Source organism: Sturnus vulgaris, unplaced genomic scaffold (assembly GCF_052056855.1).
Source record: "Sturnus vulgaris isolate bStuVul1 unplaced genomic scaffold, bStuVul1.hap1 Scaffold_319, whole genome shotgun sequence".
Classification (NCBI taxonomy): Eukaryota; Metazoa; Chordata; class Aves; order Passeriformes; family Sturnidae; genus Sturnus; species Sturnus vulgaris.
This window is the reverse complement of record NW_028276389.1, coordinates 53,200-74,256: the sequence shown is the minus strand read 5'-3', so window position 1 is coordinate 74,256 and position 21,057 is coordinate 53,200. Positions and strand designations below refer to the sequence as shown.

The window sequence follows — 21,057 nt, the reverse complement described above, 5'->3', positions numbered from 1 at the left end:
CTGATAAATGAAATTGGATATCGAAAGATGAAAGAAGCAACGGGGGGAAACTATGAATTCTAGAAGAATTAAAAATTAAAAGGGAGGGTTATACATTAGAGGGGAATTTCAGGTATCAGGCGTTCCGGGAAGTCTGTGCCTCTCAAGTACCTCAGCCAATGGGAAAAGAGAGAGGGAAATGCGGCCGGGAAAATAGGATAAAAAGGAGGCTGCGTCCTCCAAAAATTTGAGAGATCCCAGGGGAATGTCCCATGGCCTCTCCCTTTATTCGAATAAAGCAAAAAGGACTCCTCTGTTTCCTTTTTGGACATAAACCGCTGGTGTTTGTGGATTAATTTTCCTGACATTTAGCAACATATTGTTAAAAAAAAAAAAAAAAAAAAAAAAAAAAAAAAAGTGATCCAGAAGAGGGCAACATTGACAGCCATTCCAAGACAGGATGAACAAATGCTTTCACATTGACAGAGGATGCTGCGATGTTCTGAGAACAGAAGATAGAATAAAATAAAGGAAGGTGATGTTACAAGACAGAAAAGGGTAAAATAAAAGGAGTACCTGAGACTGGGGGGCGGGGGGGAAGAAAATGGGGAAATATTAATTGCTACACACTAGGTACAAATGCTTTTTACAAGTAATTTATGAGAAGCAAGCTAAAAGCGTCTTACTGCTGCTAGTGATATCATGCTCCAAGCTCTGCTAATAATTCCTATTTCTAGCAATAGTTCAATTGAACTCACTACATTCCAACTATTTTTCTGCTTGTTTAGATGGCAGATCCGTTTGGAACACACCTTCGTATAGCAAATTCTATGCCCAGGTAGGGACCTCTCAGTTCTTCCATAAAACATTTTCTTCTGCATTATGGCAAGCCTTTGTTTTAGCTTGACAGCTTTCTTGAAACTTAAATTTACGCATGTATCCAAAGACATTTGCAATTCCAGAAATTGGTAGGCACATCATATGGAAAGTAAATAACATTCTCGAGAGGGAGTTGCTTTGTTACTGAGGGGATGAAAAGCAAGGCTAGAGCTAGTAGAACTACCCAAGAAATTGGACTTAACGCAGCTTTTACAAGGCTCAAAGTAGCCATACCGAGATGTTTGAGCTAAAAGCCCCAGTTACCAGACTTACAGGCCTAATAGTTATCACCACACCACATTCCCTGGTTGCAGTATTTTTAACAGCAGTGCAGAACGCTACTGAAAATTATTTTTAGGTTGAATTGTTCTCTCCCCTCACTGCCTGTGTAGCTGTTAGAGGCTTCCAGGAGGCTGGGGAAGCAGACTGCTGGTTTCACTTCCAGACACGTCACTTCCATGGTCTGCTGGAGGGCACTTTGAAGCCCGTGGCCTTTTCTTGCTCTATTGTATCTGACAACTTTCCTCCCCCACGTCTGTTTTTTAGCGGGCAGCATTTTTGGAGGGCCAGTCAAAGACCTCAGGCTCCGAGAGAATTCGTCTGCTTTGCTCTGTTTATGTGTGCAACAGATGGGAGCAGCAACTAAGTCAAGTAGTAACTTCTGAGCTGCCCAGTTATCAGTAAACCAAAATATTCTTTTGTGACTCTCGCCAGACGAACATATCATCCTATCCGAGTCACACACTGCCCCTCTGGCATTTTCCAGTCAGACAAAGAATTCCTGGCCCCTTCCTTCATGAACCTCAGCTCTCCACCTTGTTCCAGAAAGAGTTCTAGATCCAAGGCCCAGTGAGCCAGCTACCCTTTGCTGCCCTGAGCAGTATGGAAACAGCCAAGCCCCAGCCCTGCAGCCCTGCCTAACTCGCCTTTGCCTCCCAAACCTGAACCTTTTCCTTGGCTGTGGCATCCTCACTCATGCAATCCTGAAGACAAAAATCTGATTTGGCAGGTGAGGCCGTTTCTAACGCAAAAGCTTCACCAAGGTTTCTCTTCCAACTTCAGCCTTAAACAGTCCTGTCCTCCTCAGACAGCCCCCACCTCCAGCCTTTAGCTGTAAATACTTACTGCTTTATAGCTAATGCTTGCCACCCCTCAAAATTAAGTCTTTTGATATGCATTTACATCCCTCCCTAACCATGTCCTCATCACCCTTCCCAAACTCAGCCTCATCTCCAGGCCTAGAACCTCTCCCTAGGTGAGGGACTGTCCTCGGGTAGGAGTGCTGACAGACCTGTGCATGAGCCCAGCTGCAGAGCCCGTGCTAATCCCAGCCCAGCTCTAGCCTTTAAACCCACTGGGGCTTTGGTACTGGAGGCCCAGTTACAGTAACCCCTGTGGCCGTTCCGCTTCCAGGCCATCTGTGAGTTGTGATCCCCCACCCTACACCACTTTGGTGAGAAATGCATTCCTTTCTTACAATAAAGTTTTCATTTTATGTCTAAATTCAAGCATTCCGAGAAAACGTGTAGCAATTATATCAAGACAGACATGACAGGCACCAACATTAGTCTTTCATTACACACTTTTCACGCCTTCTCTCCACAGATTTCTTTGAGGCAACTCTGACTCCTTTTCTCACAGGCAGCTCCACACAGCACCGACTCCTCCTCTCCTCTGTACGACTGGCTAAACCCCAGCCTGTCCCTTCCCCAGCCACCTGAGCCTGTCTGTCCCACACACAGCATCCTCTCACCTTGTCCATCCCTTGCACGGCCACGTGTCCCTTCCTCCTCGCAGCACAGCCAGCAGGCTCCAGCCCACACTGCAGCAGGCTCTGCACCTCCAGCTGGAGCTGTGCTTAGTGAAACTGGCAGCCAGCTGACCCACGCTTTTATAACAACCAGCCTCACTGGGCAGGCAAGGCTGTTTCCACTCCTTGCTAATCAGTACAGCTGTAACTCGTTGGCAACTAGTGCCTTCTGCACTATCCTTACAAACTATTCTCCTACAGAAATGGACCGGAATTCCGCGGGGATTTTCCGGGGATTCCGGGGGGATTTTCTGGGGATTCCGGGAGGATTTTGTCGGGAATTCCGGGGGGATTTTGTCGGGGATTCCGGGGGGAATTTCTGGGGGATTCCGGGGGGATTTTATCGGGGATTCCTGGGGGATATTCCCGGGGATTCCGGGGGGATTTTATCGGGGATTCTGGGCATATTTTCTCGCGGATTCCGGGGGGATTTTCTCAGGGATTCCGGGGAGATTTTATCGGGGATTCCGGGGGGATTTTTCCCGGGAAATGCGGGGGGCTTTTTCCCCGCGATTCCAGGGGGATTTTCCAGGGGATTCCAGAGGGATTTTATCGGGGATACCTGGGGGATTTTCCAGGGGATTCCGGGGGGATTTTCCCGGGGATTCCGGGGGGATTTTCACTGGGATTCCGGGGCGATTTTCTCAGGGAATTCCGGGGGATTTTCTCGGGAATTCCGGGAGGATTTTCCCGAGTATTCCGGGGGGATTTTCCCGAGTATTCCGGGGGGATATTTTCGGGGAGTCCGGGGGGATTTTCCCGGGGATTCCGAGGGGATATTCCCGGGGAATTCCGGGGGGATTTTCTCCGCGATTCCGGGGGGATTTTCCAGGGGTTTCAGCGAGGAATTTCCCGGGGAATTCCCGGTGGATTTTCCAGGGGATTCCGGGTGGATTTTCTCGGGGATTCCGGGGGGATTTTCCCGAGTATTCCGGGGGGAATTTTTCGGGGAGTCCGGAGGGATTTTCCCGGGGTATCCGGGGTGATTTTACGAGGAATTCCGGGGGGATTTTCCCGAGTGTTCCGGGGGGATTTCCTCGGGGATTACGGGATGATTTTCTCGGGCAATTCCGGGGGATGTTCTCGGGTATTCCGGGGCCATTATCTCGGTGATTCCGGGGAGATTTTCTCGGGGATTCCGAGATTATTTTCCCGGGGAATTCATGGGGATTTTCCCGGGGATTCCGGGGGGATATTCGCGGGGATTCCGGGGGATTTTCTCGGAGATTCCGGGGGGATTTTCATGGGGATTCCGGGGTATTTTCTCCTGGATTCCGGGGAATTTTCCGTGGATTCCTGGGGGATTTTGCCGAGTATTTCGGGAGAATTTTCTCGGGGATTCCGGGGTGATTTTCCCGGGAAACTCCGGGGGATTTTCTCGGGGATTCCCGGGGGATTTCCCCGAGTATTCCGGGGGATTTTTTCGGGGAGTCCGGAGGGATTTTCCCGGGGATTCCGGGGGGATTTTACGAGGAATTCCGGGGGGGTTTTCTCGGCGATACCGGGGGGATATTCTCGGGGATTCCGGGATGATTTTCCCGGGGAATTCCAGGGGATTATTCCGGCGATTCCGGGGGGATTTTCTCGGCGATTGCGGGGGGATTTTCTCGGGGATTCCGGGGGGATTTTCCCGGGGAATTCTAGGGGATTTTCTCGGGGATTCCGGGGGGATTTTCCCGGGGAATTCCGGGGGGATTTTCTCGGGGAGTCCGGGGAGATTTGCCCGGGGATTCCGAGGGATTTTCAGGGGAATCCGGGGGGATTTTCTCGGGGATTCAGGGGGGTTTTTCTCGGGGATTCAGGGGGGATTTTCCAGGGGATTCCGGGGGGATTTTCTCGCGTATTCCCGGGGCATTTTCCTGGAGATTCCAGGGGGATTTTATCGGGGATTCCGGGGGGATTATCCAGGGGATTCCGGGGGGTTTTTCCAGGGGATTCCGGGCATATTTTCCCGAGTATTACGGGCGAATTTTCTCGGGGATTCCGGGGAGATTTTCTTGGGGATTCCGGGGGGGCTTTCACAGGGATTTCTGGGGGATTTTCGCGTGGATGCCGGGGGGATTTTCTCGCGGATTCCGGGGGCTATTTTCCCGGGGATTCCGGGGGAAATTTCTCGGGGAGTCCGGGGGGATTTTCTAGGGGAATTCCGGGGGATTTTCTCGGGGATTCTGGGGGGATTTTCCCGGCGATTCCGGGTTGATTTTCCCGGGGACTCCGGGGGATTTTCTCGGGGATTTCTGGAGGATTTTCCCGGGGATTCCGGGCGGATTTTCTCGTGGATTCCGGGAGGATTTTCTCTTGGATTCCGGGAGGATTTTCAGGGGAATCCGGGGGGATTTTCTCGGGGATTCCGGGGGGATTTTCTCGGGGATTCCGGGGGGATTTTCTCGGGGATTCCGGGGGGATTTTCTCGGGGATTCAGGGGGGATTTTCCACGGGATTCCGGGGGGATTTTCTCGGGGATTCCGGGGAGATTTTCTCACGTATTCCCGGGGCATTTTCCTGGAGATTCCAGGGGGATTTTATCGGGGATTCCGGGGGGATTATCCAGGGGATTCCGGGGGGATATTGCAGAGTATTCCGGGGGGATTTTCTGGGGGATTCCGGGGGGATTTTCTCGGGGATTCCTAGGGGATTTTCCAGGGGATTCCGGGGTGATTATCCCGGGGATTTTCCTGGGGGATTTTCCCGGGGATTCCGGGGGATTTTCTCGGGGATTCCGGGTTGATTTTCCCGGGGAATTCCGAGGGATTTTCTCGGGGATTCCGGGGGAATCTTCCAGGGGATTCGGGGCGGATTTTCTCGGGGATTCCGGGGAGATTATCCCGGGGATTTCGGGGAGATTTTCTGGGGGATTCCTGGGGGATTTTCTCGGGGATAGCGGACGGATTATCACGGGGATTCCGGGATGAGTTTCTCGGGGAATTCAGGGGGATTTTCCAGGGGATTCCGGGGGGATTTTCCCGGGGAATTCCGGGGGATTTTCTCGGGGATTCCGGGGGGTTTTTCCCGGGGATTCCCGGGGATTTTCTCTCGGATTTTTTCCCCAATTTTTCAAGCATTTTTTCCCGCAATTTTCCTGGATTTTTCCCAAATTTTCCCCATTTCTCACTGATTATTTTCCCCATTTCTCAATGATTTTTGCCCCAATTTATCAAAGATTTTTTTTCCCCATTTCTCACTGATGTTTTTCCCCATTTTCCCCCCATTTCTCACTGATTTTTATCCCCCATTTTTCAATGATTTTTCCCCATTTCTCTCTGATTTTTGCCCCATTTCACCATGATGTTTTCCCCATTTCTCACTGATTTTTCCGTTGATTTTTCATGGATTTTTCCACCCATTTTTCGTGGATTTTTTCCCCATTTTTCCCCATTTCTCACTGATTTTTTCCCCCATTTATCACTCCTTTTTCCCCATTTTTCCCCATTTCTCACTGATTTTTTCCGCCATTTTTCATTGATTTTTTCCGCCATTTTTCATGGATGTTTCCCCCAATTTTCATGGCTATTTCCTGATTTTCCCCCCCATTTCTCACTGATATTTGCCCCCATTTCTCTCTGAATTATTCCCCCCATTTTTCATGCATTTTCCCGCCCATTAATCACTGATTTTTTCCCCATTTCTCACCGACTTTTCCCCCCATTTCTCACTGATTTTTATCCCCCACTTCTGACTGATTTTTCCCAATTTTTCGTTGATCTTTTTCCCCATTCCTCACCGATTTTTCCCCCATTTCTCTCTGATTTTTCCATCATTTTTCATGGGTTTTCCCCCCCATTTCTCACTGATTTTACCCCCTTTCTCACTGATTTTATTAATGTTTGTATTTCTATTTCTATTTCTATTTCTATTTATTATTATTGTTTTGCATGTTTATGTTTATGTTTATGTTTATGTTTATGTTTATGTTTATGTTTATGTTTATGTTTATGTTTATGTTTATGTTTATGTTTATGTTTATATCTATGCAGGTTAACGTTTGTGCATGTTTATGTCTATGTTTATATTTCTGCATATTTATTTTTATGCCGGCGAACGCGGGCAGGCGTTTTATCTAAACGCCTATCCGCCGGGGTCCTAGAGAGGCCGCCATCTTGAGCGTGTCGGGACTCTCAAAATGGCGGCTCGGGCGGCACCCCGGCTGACCTGCCAAAAATGGCGGCAGAAAGGGCGGGAAAAAATCAGGACCCCGGTGTGTAGGCATAAGATGCCTGATTACATCGCCGACGCCGATCCGCTCGCCGACAATTTTCCCGGACGTTTCAGAGCGTGCCGACAACGGCCGCGCGGTCCGCGGTGCCGCGGGCGTGAGGGCGCCGGCGGGCGCGGGCAGGCGTTTTATGTAAACGCCTATCCGCCGGGGTCCTAGAGAGGCCGCCATCTTGAGTGTGTCCGCACTCTCAAAATGGCGTCTCGGGCGGCACCCCGGCTGACCTGCCAAAAATGGCGGCAGAAAGGGCGGGAAAAAATCAGGACCCCGGTGTGTAGGCATAAGATGCCTGATTACATCGCCGACGCCGATCCGCTCGCCGACAATTTTCCCGGACGTGTCAGAGCGTGCCGACAACGGCCGCGCGGTCCCCGCTGCCGCGGGCGTGAGGGCGCCGGCGGGCGCGGGCAGGCGTTTTATGTAAACGCCTATCCGCCGGGGTCCTAGAGAGGCCGCCATCTTGAGCGCTGCCGCAGGGCTGGGTCCCGGCCCGCGGGCCCTTCCGCCATCCTGAGAGGGGCACGGTGCAGTACCCTCCCGTGTCCACACGGCGGCAGCACTGCCGCCCAACTCAGCCCGGCACTGCCGCCCTGTCAGGGACAGCCAGAGAAGGGAGAGAGTTCCAAGCACCAGAGTCCCCACCCGTCATAAAATCCTCTCAATGAACGCCCCAAAAAAACCCCGACCCAAACTAAAAATGCCCTGCCTCTGACCAAATGAAAAAAAAACCTTTTATATATATAAATCATCTATTTTTTAATATTTAATTTCTAGTCATAATCTAGACATATTTCATATATTCAATTTAATTGCTATTCTATTTATCATATATACAATATTATTTTATTATTCATTATATACATAGATTTATATTACTAATGTTATTTCTATTTTATCTATATCCATCTATATTTGGAGGTTCATAGTTTTTAATATTATTTCTTTAAAAGCTCTGCCTCTAACCAAATAGAAACAAAAAACTCGATTATTTTAAATTATATTTGAATATATTTTTCTATTTAGTTTTCATATTTATATCTGTAGATTTATATGTCTATATTGTGTATTCTATATTTATATACTATTTAATGTAGTTTTTACTAGTATATTAATATACTAGATGCTATTTACATTCTATTATAACATACTATTTAATAGAACATATTAAAATCGATAAATTATTTCTATTACATACTACATACATGTATTTTATATTTATATTTATTTCTATATATTTATACTTACATATATATATGCATATATAGTTATCATCATTTTATGTCAGTATCTATTTTTGCATATTTGTATATTTTTGCCTATATTATTTTCAAAAAACCCTCCTCTAACCAAATAAAAACCAATAAAACATTCCTTTTAAAGTCTGAATATTTATATATTTCTATTTTCATAACATAATATAATGTAATGTAATATATTTATATATTGGTTTCTTATATTTGCTTCTATATTTTTATTCTTTATCTTTTCTATTTACAGTATCTATAAAAAAACCCTACCTCTATCCAAACACAAGCCAATAAAACATTCCTTTTAGACTATATTTAGCTATTTTTTAAGGTTCTGTTTTTCATGCATTCTACACCCACCCCTCCCTCTCAATGTTCTGGCACCCACCATGACCCCCCGCCATGCCCGACTCACCTGATCCTCCAGCGCAGCCCGGCTCCCTCTCCCAGGGACCTTGGGGTGCCCCAAACCACGTCGGAGCCCCCCTCAGCCTTTTTTCCTCACCCCAAAGAAGGCACAGAACGACTCCTTTAATGAAGTTGTTTTAACAATTGTAAGGCTAGAGCTTTTGGTATCCACTGCTTGCCATCCCTTGTAAACCAATTATTTTCTTCTTTCTTCTGCAGCTTAATAAACCTCTTTTTTTCCCCATAGTTTTCCAAATGCATGTATTACCGCATATGCATATTTAGAATCAGTAAATATATTTAATGTCTTGTCCTGCTATAATTCACAGGCTCTCACAAGCGTGTGCAGCTCTGCTGTCTGAGCTGACCAGGTGGCTGGTAACCTCCCCCCTTCCTTTAATTGCTTTCCATTCACGATAGAGTATCCTGTAAATCATGAAGAATGGGGGAAAAATCAGTGAGAAATGGGGAAAAAAATCCCTGAAGAATGGGGGGAAAAATCAGTGAGAAATGGGGAAAAGTGGGGAAAAAATCCGTTAGAAATGGGTGGGGAAATTCCATGAAAAATGGCGAAAGAAATCAGTGAGAAATGGGGAAAAATGGGTAAAAAATCAGTGCGAAATGGGGGGGGGGGGGGGGAATCAATGAGAAATCGGGGGAAAACATAAGTAAGAAACGGGGGGGAAAAGTCCATGAAAAATGGGGAAAAATCAGTGGGAAATGGGGATAAATCTGGAAAAAATCCATGAAAAATGGGGGAAAATATCAGTGAGAAATGGGGGAAAATGGGGAAAAAGTCAGTGAGAAATGGGGAAAAGTCAGTGAAAAACGGGGGGAAAACTCCATGAAGAATGGGGAAAAAAATCAGTGAGAAATGGGGAAAAAAATCCCTGAAAAATGGGGGGAAATATCAGTGAGAAATGGGAAAAAAATGGGGAAAAAAATCATTGATAAATCGGGGGAAAAATCAGTGTGAAAGGGGGGGAAAAATCGGGATCGGGGACGTGGACCGGGACTGGGATCGGGGACCGGGACGGGGAAATGGGACAGGGACCGGGATCGCGGACGGGGACCTGGGACAGGGACCGGAACCGGGATCGGGGCCGGGGACTGGAGACAGGGACCGGGACCGGGATTGGGGACTGGGACCAGGACCGTGATCGGGTTCCGGGACGGGGAACTGGGACTGGGACCAGGATCGGGGACCGGAACCGGGGACTGGGACCGGGACCAGGACTGGGGACGGGGACTGGGGACAGTGACCGGGACTGCAATCGGCACCGCCCCCCGAACCGCTCCCGGAACCGCTCCCCGGGCTACCCCGGCACGGCGACCGGGAACGCCCCCGGCACCGCCCCAGCACCGCCCCCGGTGCCGCCCCCGGCACTGCCCCGGCACCGCCCCGGGTAGCGCCCCCGGCACCGCCCCCGGGGCGGGCCGCCGAACGCACGCGATGACGCGCGGGGGGCGGGACGGCGCGGGGCGGTGACGCGCTTCATGCCAGGAGCAGGGCCGGGTGCGACGAAGACGGGAGCGGGCCGACCCGATACCGCGCGGGGCCGCGGGCCCGGCGGAGCCCGGCCCGCTGGGTAGGGGCCGCCAATGGCACCGGGGCTTCTGCTTCGGCTTCTGTCCGTGTCGGCGGGGAGGCCCCAGCCAGCGGTGCCCCTCTCCCTCGGCGACACGGGCGTGGAACTCGGCATCGGGCGCTGCATCGCCGCGGACAGCAGGGGGCGCACGGGTACCGATACTGCCATGGGGCCCGGCGCTGCTCTCCTGCTCCGCCGCCAGGCGGCGCTGCGCTGCCGTCCTGCCGCGCCTCCGGGCACGCTCGGTTTCCTCGGGACCCCGGGCCCCGCCTGTCCCGCCGCTGCGGAGGCGGGGGATGCTTTATGGGACTGCCCGAGCTGGCAGTGCCGGGTCTGGGGCGTTGGGGCGCGCCTTGGGGGGCTGCGGGTGCGCTCGTTTCCTCTTCTGCATGGCCTTCTGTGTGAGCATCTCTCGTTGCGACTGCTCTTGGAGAGTCAAACCCCTCCTCCTAAGTGGTCTCAGGAGCCTGGCAGGGTGAGTTTTGTTTCACAGGGGAAAGGGCCACTGGTCGTGTCCAGAGACCTGTGCACCCAGCCAGGTTTCTGCCTGATAAAATTCCAAATGGATGAGGATTTCTCCCAGCCCCAAGCTGCCCCCACCTGTAACCCTGGCTGCCTTTGGGGTGCCCAAAGCCTCCTCTGTGCAGATCTCAGGAACCTGGGAGGGGTGAACAATGTTGCACAGGGAAAAACCCCACAGATTTTATCTCCGGGCCCGGGGCCAGGAGCAGGCATTTGCGTGCTATAATTCCAGAAGGAGCACGGTGTCTCCCAGACCCAAGCCGCATCCAGCTGTGACCCAGCTGCTCTTGGAGTGCCAAAAGCCTCCTCGTAGCTGATCTCAGGAACCCTGGAAGGGTGAGTTTGGTTTCACAGGGAAAAGGCCTCAGTTTGTGTCCAGAGATCAAATAAGGGACTCTGCTTTTCCTCTAGTTCTCCTTCCTGTTTTCACCTGGGCTAGAAGGATGGGCATGGCCTGTATTTCTCATATCAAAGTGATGTTACTAAATTTGTCCAGAAGTTCTGATTGTTATTTTTATTAGTAGTAGTAATTTTCTGATAGAAAACACTCTCATTTTGCCTTTCCCACGTTGTTTCCAGGTGCTGCCCAGGATGGACATCCGTGGTCTCAGACAGTGATTCCCGCGGAGCAAGGAAAGCCTTTTCCTCACCTGCACAGTTCAGGTGGATGGGACAGAATTGGTGTGGCCTGACAAGGCAGGAAAAGCTGTCTGTGTTCTGGAGTGCCTTGAAAGCTTTCTCCGTCAGGTTTGGAAGGGGTTTCTCTTTGGGATTTCTTGTGATGCAGCACCACGGGTATCCCTTTGTGCCAAGTCCAGTGCTAAAGGATTGAAGAACTGACAAGTGGGGTCTGGGATGAAAATGCCTCTAATAAAATTAAGCAAAGAATACAATAAGAGAAATGAGCATCCTTTTAATGTCTGAAATAGTTAGGAATAAAAATGCTGGAAAAGGGCACTCTGAATTGGTGTCACTTGTCATGGATAAAACCCCAGAGTGAGGAATCAGAGCAGAAGTTGAGAGCTGGAATCCTTCTGCAGTCGACTTAATTTTCTTTTCCTCCTCTCTTTCAGGACAGGAAGAATCACGACTCTCCTGCCATCTTTGCCAAGAGCTGTGGTGTTTGATCAGCCAAAGCCCAGAGGCTTCAGCACCAGAGGTCTGAGCCTGGAGGGCTCCTGGTGCTGCCCGTGCTGTGGGCTATGTCAGAGGATGCAGGGTTCCTCTTTGCCTCCCTGCTGGGATTAACTGCCATGGGAATGTGGGATCTGGGTGAAACTCCAGCTCTCCTGGTGTTCAGGGGAGCAAGGTCTGAGGGACTCCTCTCTGGGGATGTGCGGTGAAGGACTGAATAGTGTGGAAGGAGAGTATTTATAAACTGTATCACTGTTTCTCCCAAAATTGGGGTGGAGCGGTGATGGGGGTGGTTGGGTTTGGTCTGGGCCTGTTATTCTTTGTGCAATTTTTAAATTCTCTTGTATGATTTACTGTCCGGTATCTTTCTAACAAAAGCTGACATAAATTTAGATTAAGGATTAGAACTTGGGTCCATTCATTGCAAACATTTGACAAGGCTGGAGGACTGGGGTGGTGACTGCTCTCAGGAAAGGTTACTTATTAATACTGTGTCAGATTTCCCGCAGTGACTGTCAGGCCTGCATGGCTGTGAGTTCGTGCTCTTCTCACTGGGGAAATAAGTTCAGCAAAATTAGAAATGTTAGAAAAATCCAGCCAAAAATTCCACCTCTGTACCCCCTAAGTTTTCCCAGTTTTTCCCAGCTAGGAGCTGCACAGAAGTCAGGCAGGGGAAGTGACAACAGGGAACAGCTGAAAAATTCAAAGGCACAAAGAGGAAAGGGGAAAGGTTTCAGAAAACAATTCTATGGTCTAAGAATAATTCCTGATTCCCTACTGAGAAGAACACGAACTCACAGCCATTCAGGCCTGACAGTCCCCTGCAGTGAGAGCTCAGCACACATCCACAGAGGCAAGTCCAGCATCTTAAATGAAAAAATAAAAATAAAAACCAGAAGAAAAAGGTGATTTCTTTTGCTTCAGAGTTATTTCAAGTTCTTAAAGCCCAAGCAACATTTGCTCTTGATTTTGGTTGGGTGAATCATGAGCAGTGGGCACGGGTCATGCCATTCATTGAGCAGAAAACCCGGGGTCATTTAGAGGGGACACAAGAACTGTTTGTGTAGCGACCTCGGGCTGCAGAGGGGCAGGAGAAAGGCCAAGGGAGCTCCCTGGGGCCACCAGGGCCTGTGGGGAACAGAATGCACGCTTGGATGACCAGTGGAGGTGAGGAGTGGATCTGAGTTCATCTACAGGGAAATAAGGAGGGGATACTCTGGAGTGAAAAGCTGAGGTGATGAGTTCACCCACCTGGGCACGAGTTGTGTTTGCACAAAGTGGGAACAGAGGTGAAGGTCAATCCAAAGTCGATCCTGCTTGACCTCTGAATTCCAGGATAAGTTTTACAAGCTGCCAAATGAGGGAGTAAAAATACACAAAAATGAAACCGAGAGCATTCATGAGGTTCCTGGGAGTCCATTACACTGTTGTCATAGAATTCTTAATGAGTTTTGAGCTTTTAATGACAACAATTCAGTACTTTCTTTGGATTATTCACTGTGTAGGATTTGGGGTTTATCTGGATTTTAAAGGCGTCGTGGTGGCCCTGACACTGCTCAGGAGCTGGTAGGAAAAGCAGGGTCAGAGCTCCTGGCAGGCACAGGGTGTTTTTCCCAGAGTGGACTGTGGAGGAATTGTTTGGGCCTTGGATTGTCCCTCTGGGTGATGCCAGTTGCTGTGATTTGTGTAATTCCATACATTTAACTCCCAATACTTGCCAGCCCAGGAGCTTGAGCTGACAGGGCAGCACACAGATTGTTCTCTGTGCTGTGCCCCGATTTGGGGTTGGCTGTCAGCTTTGCTAGCTCCCGTGAATTATGCCCATAGCCCCGAATTCCCTGCTCAATTCCCACTGCCATAACCTCACAGCGCCTCATGGAGTGGGGATATACTGTGGCAGGAAGCTCAGCAGCATCGGCACAGGGACAGGTGTATATTCCAAAGAATTTGCTGTTTCAAACCCTCATCCCCCAGCCCCGCCGATGTCCCTGGGGGGCACTTGACAGAGTTACCTGGATTTCAGCTGATTTCACCCCCCCGAGCTCGGGCTCCAGGTGATCTTTTCAAGCAGGAGAAGGCAGGGGCCGGAGGCGCTCGTGGCCCGTGCCGAGGCAGTCCCTGGGGCCACGAGAGGACATCTCTCCCTGCAGAATTTCAGTTCTTTCCAGAGCCTCAGCAGTGACAGAGGACAAAGAGGAAGATGAGGAGGAGGAAGAAGGGGGAGAGGGTTTGAGAGGAGGGGAAGCCCAAATCCGTGCTGTGTGCGGAGCTCCGACAGCACGCTGCAGCCCGCAGCTCAGTGTGAGCACGGGGCAGAGGAGGCGATTTCTGGGCATTCAATCACCCTGAGGCGGGCCCGGCACCGCCCCTGCAGCACCGTCCCCAGCACAGCTCGGTACCGCTCCGGGATCACCCGGCCCCGCCCCCGGTGCCGCCCGGGACCACTGGGGACCGCCCCTAAAGCACCGCCCCGGCCCCGCCCGGTCCCGTCCCCGGGACCTCCGTGCCCCGCCTCGCCAAGCCCCGGCTCCGCCCCGAGCCTGCCCGGGCTGCGCCGGCACCATCGCTGGCGGCCCCGCCCCTCTCCCCCGGGCCGAAGCGGGCTGAAGGAGATGTCCGCACGATTGGAAACGCCGCCGAAAATCGCACCCGTGGGATCGGTGTCGGCGTCGTGCGCAGGCATCCCACTAGAGCGAGCGGGCTCCTTGCTGTGTCCCCCTCCTTTTGCAGCCAGAGTTAGAAGGTCGGGGAGCGACACCCGAGCCGCCATCTTGGGAGAGGCAGGCGCGCAGTACCGCGCTCTGCCCACAGGGTGGCGCTTGGGAGACAGGCAAGGGATGGAATCAAGGAGTGTCCCAATCCTTGAGGAAATCCCCCGGAATGAACGCCCCAAGAAACCCCGACCAGAACTGAGAAACCTCCTGCCTCTGTATGAGTGCAAAGGGTGTGCAAGGAGTGTGCAAATAGTGTGCATTAGCAATCGATCGGCAGGCATTGGAAAGCGATCGCCGATCTAATCGATCGGCAGGCGCGATCGATCGATCGCCGATCTAATCGATCGGCAGGCATTAGCAATCGATCGCCGATCTAATCGATCGGCAGGCGCGATCAATCGATCGCCGAGCTAATCGATCGGCAGGCATTAGCAATCGATCGCCGATCTAATCGATCGGCAGGCGCGATCAATCGATCGCCGATCTAATCGATCGGCAGGCGCGATCAATCGATCACCGATCTAATCGATCGGCAGGCATTAGCAATCGATCGCCGAGCTAATCGATCGACAGGCGCGATCAAGCGATCGCCGATCTAATCGATCGGCAGGCATTAGCAATCGATCGCCGAGCTAATCGATCGACAGGCGCGATCAATCGATCGCCGATCTAATCGATCGGCAGGCATTAGCAATCGATCGCCGATCTAATCGATCGGCAGGCGCGATCAATCGATCGCCGATCTAATCGATCGGCAGGCATTAGCAATCGATCGCCGATCTAATCGATCGGCAGGCGCGATCAATCGATCGCCGATCTAATCGATCGGCAGGCATTAGCAATCGATCGCCGATATAATCGATCGGCAGGCGCGATCAATCGATCGCCGATCTAATCGATCGGCAGGCATTAGCAATCGATCGCCGATCTAATCGATCGGCAGGCGCGATCAATCGATCGCCGAGCTAATCGATCGGCAGGCATTAGCAATCGATCGCCGATATAATCGATCGGCAGGCGCGATCAATCGATCGCCGAGCTAATCGATCGGCAGGCGCGATCAATCGATCGCCGAGCTAATCGATCGGCAGGCGCGAGCAATCGATCGCCGAGCTAATCGATCGGCAGGCATTAGCAATCGATCGCCGATCTAATCGATCGGCAGGCGCGATCAATCGATCGCCGATCTAATCGATCGGCAGGCATTAGCAATCGAACGCCGATCTAATCGATCGGCAGGCGCGATCAATCGATCGCCGATCTAATCGATCGGCAGGCATTAGCAATCGATCGCCGATCTAATCGATCGGCAGGCGCGATCAATCGATCGCCGATCTAATCGATCGGCAGGCATTAGCAATCGATCGCCGATCTAATCGATCGGCAGGCGCGATCAATCGATCGCCGATCTAATCGATCGGCAGGCATTAGCAATCGATCGCCGATCTAATCGATCGGCAGGCGCGATCAATCGATCGCCGAGCTAATCGATCGGCAGGCATTAGCAATCGATCGCCGATATAATCGATCGGCAGGCGCGATCAATCGATCGCCGAGCTAATCGATCGGCAGGCGCGATCAATCGATCGCCGATCTAATCGATCGGCAGGCGCGAGCAATCGATCGCCGAGCTAATCGATCGGCAGGCATTACCAATCGATCGCCGATATAATCGATCGGTAGTCGTGATCAATCGATCGCCGATCTAATCCATAGGCACGCATTAGCTATCGATCGCCGATCTGATTTTTCCCGCCATTTTTCATGGATTTTTTCCCCCATTTCTTACTGATTTTTCCCCAATTTTTCATGCATTTTTTCCCGCAATTTTCCTGGATTTTTTCCCATATTTTCCCCATTTCTCACTGATTTTTTTCCCCCATTTCTCAATGATTTGTTTCCCCAATTTATCAAAGATTTTTTTTCCCCATTTCACCATGATGTTTCCCCCATTTCTCACTGATTTTTTCCCCCATTTCTCACTGATTTTTTCCCCCCATTTTTCCATGGATATTTCCCGATTTTCCCCCCCATTGCTCACTGATTTTTGCCCCCATTTCTCTCTGAATTTTCCCCCCATTTTCCATGCATTTTTCCCCCCATTAATCACTGATTTTCTCCCCATTTATCACTGATTATTGCCCCCATTTTTCACTTATTTTTTCCCCACAGCATCGGCCACCACAGCACGAGCGACAACAGCTCGCTCTGTTCCCGCCATTGCCCATGGATTGTTTGCCTGTTTTCCATGGATTTTTTCCCCATTTCTCACTGATTCCCCCCCCCCCCCCATTTCTCACTGAATATTCCCCCATTTTTCATCGACTTTTCCCCCATTTACCACTGCTTTTTCCCCCATTTCTCGCTGATTTTGTCCCAAATTTTCCCCCATTTCTCATTGATTTTTTTCCCTGTTTCTCACTGATTTTTCCCCCATTTCTTAATGACTTTTCCCGCCATTCGTCACGGATTTTTTCCCCCATTTCTCACTGATTTTTTCCCCATTTCTCAATTATTTTTTCCCCCACTTTTCCCCGTTTCTCACTGATTTATTCCCCCATTTTTCATGGATTTTTTTTCCCCCATTTCTCACGGATTTTTTTCCCCATTTTTCAAAGATTCCCCCCCCCCGTTTTTCACTGATTTTTCTCCATTTCTCACTGATTTTCCCACCATTTTTCATGTGGTTTTTTTCCATTTCTCACTGATGTTTTACCCCATTCTTATTACCATTCTCATAGCTCTATTTTATATTTATACATATTCTTATATTTGCATTATTTCTGTTATACACTAGATTTTTCATAGATATTTGCTACTTAGATTTCATGATACTTTACATGTATACCAATCTATTTCTATTCTTTATATTTTATTTTTATATTAGCTATAAAAACCGTGCCTCTACCCAAATAAAAAGCATTTAAACATTCCTTTTAGACTATATTTAGGTATTTTTTATGGTTCTGTTTTTCATGCATTCTACACCCACCCCTCCCTGTCAATGTTCTGGCACCCACCATGACCCCCCCCCCCCCCCCCCATGCCCGACTCACCTGCTCCTCCAGCGCAGCCCGGCTCCCTTTCCCAGGGACCTTGGGGTGCCCCAAACCACGTCGGAGCCCCCAGTCTCCACACCCTCCCCCTCCGTAGGGAACGGGAATGGGATGGGGAGCACACAGGACAAGAAAGGAACACAAAAGACACACTGGACAGAGAGAAGAAAAGGGCTGGAAGCTGGATATGAGGATGAAAGTGGAGCAGCAACAAACCTCAGGACTCTTGACTAGAGAGTGTGGCTGCTGAACGTCTCAAAAAAAAACCCCAGCTCCAACACAACATGCTGTGCTCACGGCTCGGCCTGGGACTCATCAGTGAACATCTCTCTCTTGCCAGGGCCATAAAGCCCCCGAGAAAACACGAGGTGAGGTTGATGTGCTCCGGCTTTGCTCCTGCTCAGCCCTAACCCCAGCCCCTGCTGCCAGTGAGCACCCTGATCTCTGAACCTCTTCTCAGCTTGTTTGTACGCTTCCAAATTCCTTCCTCTTTCTTCAAGCTTCATCTGTTTCCTGGCATTGGGAGAATGACAAGTGTTTAGCACAGCGCAATGAATACAACAGTCTCATTTTCAGAAGACACAACTGAACGAGAACCGACAGCAGCACTGCTTCGAGACAATCTGGGCACACGTTTCCCTTCCAGCAATCTGAGTGTTCTTTTGTGTCACGCCTGAAATTCTGAAAATGGTTTTTTGAGAAAAATTATCCATAACTAGAAAACAATCAAACCAAATAAATAGAACCCCTAGGATATAATAACAGCCCATATACTACAACACTCCAATTCTAATATTAATAAGAAAACAGAAATTAGCTACACAGCATTACCTCAAACAAACACTACATACTGGCAAGAATCAAAGCCACCACAAAATAATTCAAAAACTACCCTATGCCTTATGCTACAGGCTAGAACGCCATCGGCAAACCTTATCAAGGTATCCTTTAAAAACAACGCCCCACCAAAAACAAAAACAACACAAAACGCCATTCAAGAACTCCCTTATCAACACCTGAATGAAAAAACATGGCATTAGATAAATAGACCATAGCCCTTATCATACACCATCTACAAACAAAATAAAGCTATACCATACATCCTCGAAAACCACCTTCAAAGCACGACATTAGAAAAAAAAACTTTCCAGAATTAAAAGCTGTATCTAACAAAAGCCGTCTGATAAAATTAACAACCAAGCCCCCACCATCAGAGCTGCCCCTACTAAACTCCCCATCGTACATATGAAAAATCAGTTTTAAAAACCTACTTCAATTCATTCTGCCTCAAATACAAAGCCATCCAGAAAGTTACCTTCACTCAAAAACAAAAGCGCACGTAGTAAATAACATTAAAAAATAAATCAGCACACTACACACCACAAGCATAAAATATTGAATTAAAACCAAAAATACCCCTAGTCATTAAAGAGCCCAGCCGCAAGCTATATTTAACTATAACTTCGTGCAAACGTACACATATCATTAAAATAGATTTCTTTCAGAATACAACTGATGATCTAAAATAGTAAAATGTCCGAGAACGATATTATAATAGGATATCCTCGATCATCCTCCCGCAAATTCTCTCCACTGTATTGTCCGACACACACCGGAAAAAAAATCCAGTTTTTACTTTTTTCAGCTAACTTCTCATTTATTAGCTGAGAGGAATGTTGAATTTGTCTTTACAAATGAGCTGTGGATCAGCCTGTAGATAAGGCTAGCACTGAGAGATAAAAGAAACAATGGGATGGATTCCACTGATTGATGAATGGAAAGAGATAGTTGCCTTTACAAACAAACTGCAGGGCTGCTGATAAATGAAATTGGATATCGAAAGATGAAAGAAGCAACGGGGGGAAACTATGAATTCTAGAAGAATTAAAAATTAAAAGGGAGGGTTATACATTAGAGGGGAATTTCAGGTATCAGGCGTTCCGGGAAGTCTGTGCCTCTCAAGTACCTCAGCCAATGGGAAAAGAGAGAGGGAAATGCGGCCGGGAAAATAGGATAAAAAGGAGGCTGCGTCCTCCAAAAATTTGAGAGATCCCAGGGGAATGTCCCATGGCCTCTCCCTTTATTCGAATAAAGCAAAAAGGACTCCTCTGTTTCCTTTTTGGACATAAACCGCTGGTGTTTGTGGATTAATTTTCCTGACATTTAGCAACATATTGTTAAAAAAAAAAAAAAAAAAAAAAAAAAAAAAAAAAGTGATCCAGAAGAGGGCAACATTGACAGCCATTCCAAGACAGGATGAACAAATGCTTTCACATTGACAGAGGATGCTGCGATGTTCTGAGAACAGAAGATAGAATAAAATAAAGGAAGGTGATGTTACAAGACAGAAAAGGGTAAAATAAAAGGAGTACCTGAGACTGGGGGGCGGGGGGGAAGAAAATGGGGAAATATTAATTGCTACACACTAGGTACAAATGCTTTTTACAAGTAATTTATGAGAAGCAAGCTAAAAGCGTCTTACTGCTGCTAGTGATATCATGCTCCAAGCTCTGCTAATAATTCCTATTTCTAGCAATAGTTCAATTGAACTCACTACATTCCAACTATTTTTCTGCTTGTTTAGATGGCAGATCCGTTTGGAACACACCTTCGTATAGCAAATTCTATGCCCAGGTAGGGACCTCTCAGTTCTTCCATAAAACATTTTCTTCTGCATTATGGCAAGCCTTTGTTTTAGCTTGACAGCTTTCTTGAAACTTAAATTTACGCATGTATCCAAAGACATTTGCAATTCCAGAAATTGGTAGGCACATCATATGGAAAGTAAATAACATTCTCGAGAGGGAGTTGCTTTGTTACTGAGGGGATGAAAAGCAAGGCTAGAGCTAGTAGAACTACCCAAGAAATTGGACTTAACGCAGCTTTTACAAGGCTCAAAGTAGCCATACCGAGATGTTTGAGCTAAAAGCCCCAGTTACCAGACTTACAGGCCTAATAGTTATCACCACACCACATTCCCTGGTTGCAGTATTTTTAACAGCAGTGCAGAACGCTACTGAAAATTATTTTTAGGTTGAATTGTTCTCTCCCCTCACTGCCTGTGTAGCTGTTAGAGGCTTCCAGGAGGCTGGGGAAGCAGACTGCTGGTTTCACTTCCAGACACGTCACTTCCATGGTCTGCTGGAGGGCACTTTGAAGCCCGTGGCCTTTTCTTGCTCTATTGTATCTGACAACTTTCCTCCCCCACGTCTGTTTTTTAGCGGGCAGCATTTTTGGAGGGCCAGTCAAAGACCTCAGGCTCCGAGAGAATTCGTCTGCTTTGCTCTGTTTATGTGTGCAACAGATGGGAGCAGCAACTAAGTCAAGTAGTAACTTCCGAGCTGCCCAGTTATCAGTAAACCAAAATATTCTTTTGTGACTCTCGCCAGACGAACATATCATCCTATCCGAGTCACACACTGCCCCTCTGGCATTTTCCAGTCAGACAAAGAATTCCTGGCCCCTTCCTTGCATGAACCTCAGCTCTCCACCTTGTTCCAGAAAGA

At 48.8% G+C, this 21,057-nt stretch overlaps 2 long non-coding RNA genes across 2 annotated transcripts; one reads left to right on the top strand and one right to left on the bottom strand.

The window, feature by feature from the left end:
* The first annotated feature begins 10,017 nt into the window (after window positions 1-10,017).
* LOC148217739 (uncharacterized) lies at window positions 10,018-12,690 on the top strand. Its single transcript, XR_015800801.1, has 2 exons — window positions 10,018-11,394; window positions 11,721-12,690. It is a non-coding gene; the product is annotated as an uncharacterized LOC148217739 (long non-coding RNA).
* LOC148217738 (uncharacterized) lies at window positions 11,298-14,227 on the bottom strand. Its single transcript, XR_015800800.1, has 3 exons — window positions 13,794-14,227; window positions 13,033-13,131; window positions 11,298-11,514 (listed from the first exon to the last, which is right to left on the bottom strand). It is a non-coding gene; the product is annotated as an uncharacterized LOC148217738 (long non-coding RNA).
* Window positions 14,228-21,057: the final 6,830 nt, after the last annotated feature.